The following is an 8,611-nucleotide window of genomic DNA, read 5'->3' as shown; positions in this document are numbered from 1 at the left end:
ATGGAGATGGGAGTGAATAAGAGGGAAGAAGAAGACTGCAGACTGAGAAGCAGACTGATATACTTCCCAGAGAATAGGAGCTGCAGTGGCGAAGGTTTGGAGACACCTACTCATTCAAGGGATTTTCTTTATTTTGACTATTTTCTAAATTGTAGAATAATAGTGAAGACATCAAAACAATAAAATAACACATATGGAATCATGTAGTAATCAAAAAAGTGTTAATCAAATATATTTTAGATTTGAAATTCTTCAAGGTAGCCACCCTTAACTTCTATGACCACTTTGCACAAAAATATAAACATTCACATGCAACACCATGGGCCAGAAAAGGTTAAATATATTGGCCATGCTGTCAATCCAGCATGACTTCTGCCACGTTCAAGACAACTGGGAACTCAGAAACTGTGAAAATACATTTTGAACGGTCATCCAACTCGGAATTCCAAATCGAGAACTCTGGCCTCTTTCTAGAGCTCTGACCTGAATATCACCGACATCATGATTCAGAGTTCCCAGTTGTTTCGAAAGCACCATAAATCCAGAAAATGCCAGACTTTGATGACAAAGTTTGATGACAAAATTTGCCCATGAAGGACCGCCGCACCACCTTCCTGTTCAAGTGAGCACAGCACAACAAGGTGAGTCCAAAAATGTCTTGTATACTGCTGAATACATGATGTAATATGCTGTAAGAACGGTCCATGTTCTGATTTATGTCGCTATTTATTTCAAAAGTGCTGAACAAATAGTTATATTGACTACATTCGTCTCTTATCCGCTCATCGTTAGCTTATGCCATAGTTTGTACATCTCAATTGTCAGTAGAAACCACATTTGTTTAAGCAAGTCAGCCATATCAGCTATGTTTTCTAAAAAGGCAGTAAATGAGGCTGAATGAACTGTTTCTCTGCCAGACAAGGCTCTGCTGATAGCCAGGTGTAGCAGTACTCCACGTCACAGGTGCTTGCCTGGGTCAGGGTTTGTCTTTTCTTTTCTCCTGTCGCTGTAGAGAGAGATAGAGAGAACAACAGCAATACAGAGCTATTAAAAACACAGCTGCAAGCCCCATCAGGCCAGCCCTGTACTGCAGAGGCGCGTGTTGCCAGAGCTGGGATCACTCCCACACACACACACTCCCTAACTAATAAAGCACATCTAAAATGGCCAGGGATCCCTGGTGGGGGACCAGAGGGCCACAGGATCAGCAAACACCTGCTTGTTTTGGCCCTTATGCTCCTCTGTTGGAGTGTGTAAGCAGAGCGAAGGACTTACACAACATCACAGCATGCAGCCCGGGGACCAGGCAGGCCCCCTGTTAATGATAAAACGCTCCCAGAACGTTGCTGCCTAGTTCTGCTTTAGCTGTGAATTTACTTAAAAGAATGTTCCTGAGACAGGCAGTGGGGGTAGAAGAATGGGCTAGGAGGTGTGTGTGAGTGCATGCGTGCGTGTGTCTGTGTGTGCGTAAATGCGAGTGTACATGGGTCTGTGTGTGTGTGTGTGTGTGTGTGTGTGTGTGTGTGTGTGTGTGTACTTCAAATAAAATGTATTTATAAAGCCCTCTTACATCAGCTGATATCTCAAAGTGCTGTACAGAAACAGCCTAAAACCCCAAACAGCAAGCAATGCAGGTGTAGAAGCACAGTGGCTAGGAAAAACTCCCTAGAAAGTCCAGAACCTAGGAAGAAACCTAGAGAGGAACCAGGCTATGAGGGGTGGCCAGTCCTCTTCTGGCTGTGCCGGGTGGAGATTATAACAGAACATGGCCAAGATGTTCAAATGTTCATAGATGACCAGCAGGGTCAAATAATAATAATAATCACAGTGGTTCTCGAGGGTGCAACAGGTCAGCACCTCAGGAGTAAATGTCAGTTGGCTTTTCATAGCCGATCATTAAGAGTATGTCTACCACTCCTGCTGTCTCTAGAGAGTTGAAAACAGCAGGTCTGGGACAGGTAGCACGTCCGGTGAACAAGTCAGGGTTCCATAGCCGCAGGCAGAACAGTTGAAACTGGAGCAGCAGCACGGCCAGGTGGACTGGGGACAACAAGGAGTCATCATGCATGGTAGTCTTGAGGCATGGTCCTAGGGCTCAGGTCCTCCGAGAGAGAGAAAGAAAGAAGGAAAGAATTAGAGAGAGTATACTTAAATTCACACAGGACACCGGATAAGACAGGAGAAATACTCCAGATATAACAGACTGACCCTAGCCCCCCGACACATAAACTACTGCATCATAAATACTGGAGGCTGAGACAGGAGCGGTCAGAAGACACTGTGGCCCCGTCCGACGATACCCCCGGACAGGGCCAAACAGGCAGGATATAACCCCACCCACTTTGCCAAAGCACAGCCCCCACACCACTAGAGGGATATCTTCAATCACCAACTTACCATCCTGAGACAAGGCCGAGTATGGCCCACAAAGGTCTCCGCCACGGCACAACCCAAGGGGGGGCGCCAACCCAGACAGGAAGATCACGTCAGTGACTCAACCCACTCAAGTGACGCACCCCTCCTAGGGCCTCATGGAAGAGCACCAGTAAGCCAGTGACTCAGCCCCTGTAATAGGGTAAGAGGCAGAGAATCCCAGTGGAGAGAGGGGAACCGGCCAGGCAGAGACAGCAAGGGCGGTTCGTTGCTCCAGAGCCTTTCCGTTCACCTTCACACTCCTGGGCCAGACTACACTCAATCATAGGACCTACTGAAGAGATGAGTCTTCAATAAAGACTTAAAAGTTGAGACCGAGTCTGCGTCTCTCACATGGGTAGGCAGACCATTCCATGAAAATTGAGCTCTATAGGAGAAAGCCCTGCCTCCAGCTGTTTGCTTCGAAATTCTAGGGACAGTTAGGAGGCCTGCGTCTAGTGACCGTAGCGTACGTGTAGGTATGTACGGCAGGACCAAATCAGAAAGATAGATTGGAGCAAGCCTTAACAGGAAGCCAGTGTAGAGAGGCTAGCACTGGTGTAATATGATCAAATGTTTTGGTTCTAGTCAAGATTCTAGCAGCCGTGTTTAGCACTAACTGAAGTTTATTTAGTGCTTTATCCAGGTAGCCGGAAAGTAGAGCATTGCAGTAGTCTAACCTAGAAGTGACAAAATAATGGATACATTTTTCTGCCTCATTTTTGGACAGAAAGTTTCTGATTTTTGCAATGTTATGTAGATGGAAAAAAGCTGTCCTTGAAACAGTCTTGATATGTTCGTCAAAAGAGAGATTGGGGTCCAGAGTAACGCCGAGGTCCTTCACAGTTTTATTTGAGACGACTGTACAACCATCAAGATGAATTGTCAGATTCAACAGAAGATCTCTTTGTTTCTTGGGACCTAGAACAAGCATCTCTGTTTTGTCCGAGTTTAAAAGTAGAACATTTGCAGCCATCCACTTCCTCATGTCTGAAACACAGGCTTCCAGCGAGGACAATTGTGGGGCTTCACCATGTTTCATTGAAATGTACAGCTGTGTGTCATCTGCATAGCAGTGAAAGTTAACACTTGTTAACCCTGTCAGTTGTCTCCTCCGTTACATGATGTAAGAGTGTAAGAGACATGGGGAATAGCCACACAGCTCCCTAGTAACAAGGTATGTGTTTACTTTGGCCACTCTACTGTGAATAGGGAATGGTTGTGTCATACATGCAGTATTCTGCTTCACGCCTCAGACCTAGAGACAGTAGCAGAACTCTGACCTTGTTGGGTTATGGTCAACGAAATGGGTAGACTACAGGACAAAAAGGTCAGGGTTTGGTCGAGAACCATGCAGAACCTTTCACCTGTTATTCTCTTGCACAATGAACATAAGACAGGAAGCATCGCAAGTATTAGCAGTTTGGAGTTTTGTGCTAAGAATTATGAGAGTTAAGAACATACTTGTGAAACGTTTTGCTCGATCATCTAGAGAAGTACATTAAATACTAGTTCCACATTTACAGTATATTCCCATGACTGAACTGATAACATAAAGCTTCTACAACACACAAGATGAATCCATAGGCTGACATGGTTAGTGTCTGAGACTTGTTGTTTGCTCCTCTGGTCCGGTTTGGTCGGGGGGGCGGTGTGTGTGGGTGTGTGCGTGTGTGTGTGTGTGTGTGTGTGTGTGTGTGTGTGTGTGTGTGTGTGTGTGTGTGTGTGTGTGTGACAGGGGCTTGAGACTGCACACAGCGAGGGGCTCTGTGAATTCTCATATGCAGGAATGGCAGGGGTGCATAGATTGTGTATATATATGCGTGTGTGTGTGTGGTAGTTTTGTAAAGGAGCTTGACTAAACCAAGCGTTTGTACATACAGTAAATTGGCATTTTAGGGAGATGTACATAGTCCCCCTGGTCTGTTTAAGATCAGGAATAGTTTCCAAACAGTTTCAAGAAGCCCTGCTCTGGCTTAGGTTCCAAATTTAAATTGGGTTTGACCTTGTTGAATAATGATGCTAGTTAAGTTCCTTCTGCTCTCTTTGGTTGCGAGCCAACCTGAACTTTACACAATGTGCAAGTTTCTCAGTTACAACAAACTGAAAAGAAGAGCTCATATCGTTTTAAAATGTAGATGTTTACTGAGCCCCTTGGACTTGTTGAATGGAATACTGAGCTAAACTTCAGCTCTGTACAACAGATTTTGCAATTGTGTCATAAACATGTTTGGTTTATGCTTCCTGTTTATATGGTCTGTGGAAGTGGAGAGGACATTAAAACAGGACGTCTGGAGCTGAACTACTGTATCTCCGCCCACTGGGGCTCCTCAGTCTCAAATGCTGTGGGCAATGGCATCTCTCGCTCTCACTCTCTTATAGGCATACACAGATAAAAAGAGCAATAGTTAGTAATGAAACTGTGCAAAGTTTCTCTATCGCAAAGCTTATCAGAAGATAGATTTCTCCTTCTGTGTGACTCCTTCATTCACATCCCCATAGCATTTTCAATTATTCACTGATTAAAGAAGCCACAGAGGTCATTAAAACAGAGGGCTTCAGTAATGCATCCAAGGGGTTAAAGACAGCTGCCAATATCTGTAGCTGTGGCTGGCTTGTAATTGTGAGGCCCAGCAAGCGAGCGGGCGGCATGTTGGAAAGGGGGTCTGGCAAGCCACATATTTCAGCCAAGTGCTCACAGTGCGCCTTTCCGGCCTGCCATGTGGACTCAATGATGGCGTCCAGGGGCATGCTGTGCTCCTATGAAATATTAAATCTGCTGCCGGCCCCCGAGCATGACAGACCACCTGCAAGCAAGCGTGGAGTGCGGCAAGCGAGAGGATAGGATGTCCCACAGCACACGCATACACAGTTACACAAACACAGTTACACATTCACGGACATTGTCTAAAAATGTCCCAAGCAAGCACACACGCATTTACATAGACACACTAAACTTGAAAAGCTTGTAGGGCTGACCAGTTATGCACATACTCACTGCCACTGCTTTCATTCTAAAAATACCAACATGAAGTCACAAAGGTGCCTCCATTACTGACTGCATGACCTTGTATTACCCCTCTCTAACTGCTGATAGTGTGACCAATCTCAGTAATAGACAGCTGTGTCACATATAGGTCCCAGAGATGACAGGACAGGCACACGGGATGCGCTGAGCTGACCCTTCACGCCCTCTACAGGATCTCTGACCACTCTGGCTTTAGAAGCACAAGTATACACTATACAGTACATCCGTTTACTCTGCAGCACGCAATGTGCAAGGACCCTTCTCACAAACTCAAGGGTGTGTACACGAAACGACCAGCAGCTGAAAACAATGATGAAGAGAAGAAGAAAAATAAAGGAACACAGAATGTTCAGAGCCCCGTAGAAGGAACTTAGCCTCCTTGGAAACGCGGCCAAGAGGACGACGGGTGCTTGATGACAGCCGTCCCCTCAGGGGCCTCGTCCATTTACACATTGCGCGGGTGGCCTCCCGCCCCACCCACCTGTCCAGATGTGCCTTTGTTTATGTGGAGCAGCGGTCCTGAGAGCCGGCCTGAGAATGCTCCCAGCAAACGATAGAGGGTGCTGCCGTGACCACCGCTAGGAAAAACTAACCACTCTGGCTTTAGCCTATCGTTTGCAGTTCACTACAGGTTCAGGATGGGTTCTGTGACACATTCATTTTGCCTTGAACCATTATAAATAGAACAAAACAACCAATCAGCCTTGTGACAATTGTTATGGACAGTTTATAGGCCTAGTTTTTTTCACCTTTATTTAACCAGGTAGGCTAGTTGAGAACAAGTTCTCATTTGCAACTGCGACCAGGCCAAGATAAAGCGTAGAAATTCGACACATACAACAACACAGAGTTACACATGGAATAAACAAAACATACAGTCAATAATACAGTAGAACAAAAGAAAACAAAAAGTCTATATACAGTGAGTGCAAATGAGGTAAGTTAAGGAAATACAGTGCCTTGCGAAAGTATTCGGCCCCCTTGAACTTTGCGACCTTTTGCCACATTTCAGGCTTCAAACATAAAGATATAAAACTGTATTTTTTTGTGAAGAATCAACAACAAGTGGGACACAATCATGAAGTGTAACGACATTTATTGGATATTTCAAACTTTTTTAACAAATCAAAAACTGAAAAATTTGGTGGTGCAAAATTATTCAGCCCCCTTAAGTTAATACTTTGTAGCGCCACCTTTTGCTGCGATTACAACTGTAAGTCGCTTGGGGTATGTCTCTATCAGTTTTGCACATCGAGAGACTGACATTTTTTCCCATTTCTCCTTGCAAAACAGTTCGAGCTCAGTGAGGTTGGATGGAGAGCATTTGTGAACAGCAGTTTTCAGTTCTTTCCACAGATTCTCGATTGGATTCAGGTCTGGACTTTGACTTGGCCTTTCTAACACCTGGATATGTTTATTTTTGAACCATTCCATTGTAGATTTTGCTCTATGTTTTGGATCATTGTCTTGTTGGAAGACAAATCTCCGTCCCAGTCTCAGGTCTTTTGCAGACTCCATCAGGTTTTATTCCAGAATGGTCCTGTATTTGGCTACATTCATCTTCCCAACAATTTTAACCATCTTCCCTGTTCCTGCTGAAGAAAAGCAGGCCCAAACCATGATGCTGCCACCACCATGTTTGACAGTGGGGATGGTGTGTTCAGCTGTGTTGCTTTTACGCCAAACTTAACATTTTGCATTGTTGCCAAAAAGTTCAATTTTGGTTTCATCTGACCAGAGCACCTTCTTCCACATGTTTGGTGTGTCTCCCAGGTGGCTTGTGGCAAACTTTAAACAACACTTTTTATGGATATCTTTAAGAAATGGCTTTCTTCTTGCCACTCTTCCATAAAGGCCAGATTTGTGCAATATACGACTGATTGTTGTCCTATGGACAGAGTCTCCCACCTCAGCTGTAGATCTCTGCAGTTCATCCAGAGTGATCATGGGCCTCTTGGCTGCATCTCTGATCAGTCTTCTCCTTGAATGAGCTGAAAGTTTAGAGGGACGGCCAGGTCTTGGTAGATTTGCAGTGGTCTGATACTCCTTCCATTTCAATATTATCACTTGCACAGTGCTCCTTGGGATGTTTAAAGCTTGGGAAATCTTTTTGTATCCAAATCCGGCTTTAAACTTCTTCACAACAGTATCTCGGACCTGCCTGGTGTGTTCCTTGTTCTTCATGATGCTCTCTGCGCTTTTAACGGACCTCTGAGACTATCACAGTGCAGGTGCATTTATACGGAGACTTGATTACACACAGGTGGATTGTATTTATCATCATTAGTCATTTAGGTCAACATTGGATCATTCAGAGATCCTCACTGAACTTCTGGAGAGAGTTTGCTGCACTGAAAGTAAAGGGGCTGAATAATTTTGCGCGCCCAATTTTTCAGTGTTTGATATGTTAAAGTTTGAAATATCCAATAAATGTCGTTCCACTTCATGATTGTGTCCCACTTGTTGTTGATTCTTCACAAAAAAATACAGTTTTATATCTTTATGTTTGAAGCCTGAAATGTGGCAAAAGGTCGTAAAGTTCAAGGGGGCCGAATACTTTCGCAAGGCACTGTAAATAGGCCATGGTGGCGAAGTAATTACAATATAGCAATTAAACACTGGAATGGTAGATCGGCAGAAGATGAATGTGCAAGTAGAGATACTGGGGTGCAAAGGAGCAAAATAAATAAATAAATACCAGTATAGGGATGAGGTAGGTAGATAGATGGGCTGTTTGCAGATGGGCTATGTACAGGTGCAGTGATCTGTGAGCTGCTCTGATAGCTGGTGCTTAAAGCTAATGAGGGAGATGTGAGTCTCCAGCTTCAGAGATTTTTGCAATTCGTTCCAGTCATGGGCAGCAGAGAACTGGAAGGAAAGACGACCAAAGGAGGAATTGGCTTTGGGGGTGACCAGTGAGATATACCTGCTGGAGCACGTGCTACGAGTGGCTGCTGTTATGGTAACCAGTGAGCTGAGATAAGGCGGGGCTTTACCTAGCAGAGACTTGTAGATAACCTGTAGCCAGTGGGTTTGGCGACGAGTATGAAGCGAGGGCCAACCAATGAGAGCATACAGGTCGCAATGGTGGGTAGTGTATGGGGCTTTGGTGACAAAACGGATGGCACTGTGATAGACTGCATCCAGTTTGTTGAGTAGAGTGTTGGAGGC

The sequence above is a fragment of the Oncorhynchus mykiss genome, chromosome 25 (genome assembly GCF_013265735.2).
Source record: "Oncorhynchus mykiss isolate Arlee chromosome 25, USDA_OmykA_1.1, whole genome shotgun sequence".
In the NCBI taxonomy this organism is placed as follows: Eukaryota; Metazoa; Chordata; class Actinopteri; order Salmoniformes; family Salmonidae; genus Oncorhynchus; species Oncorhynchus mykiss.
Note: the sequence above shows the minus strand (reverse complement) of the source record.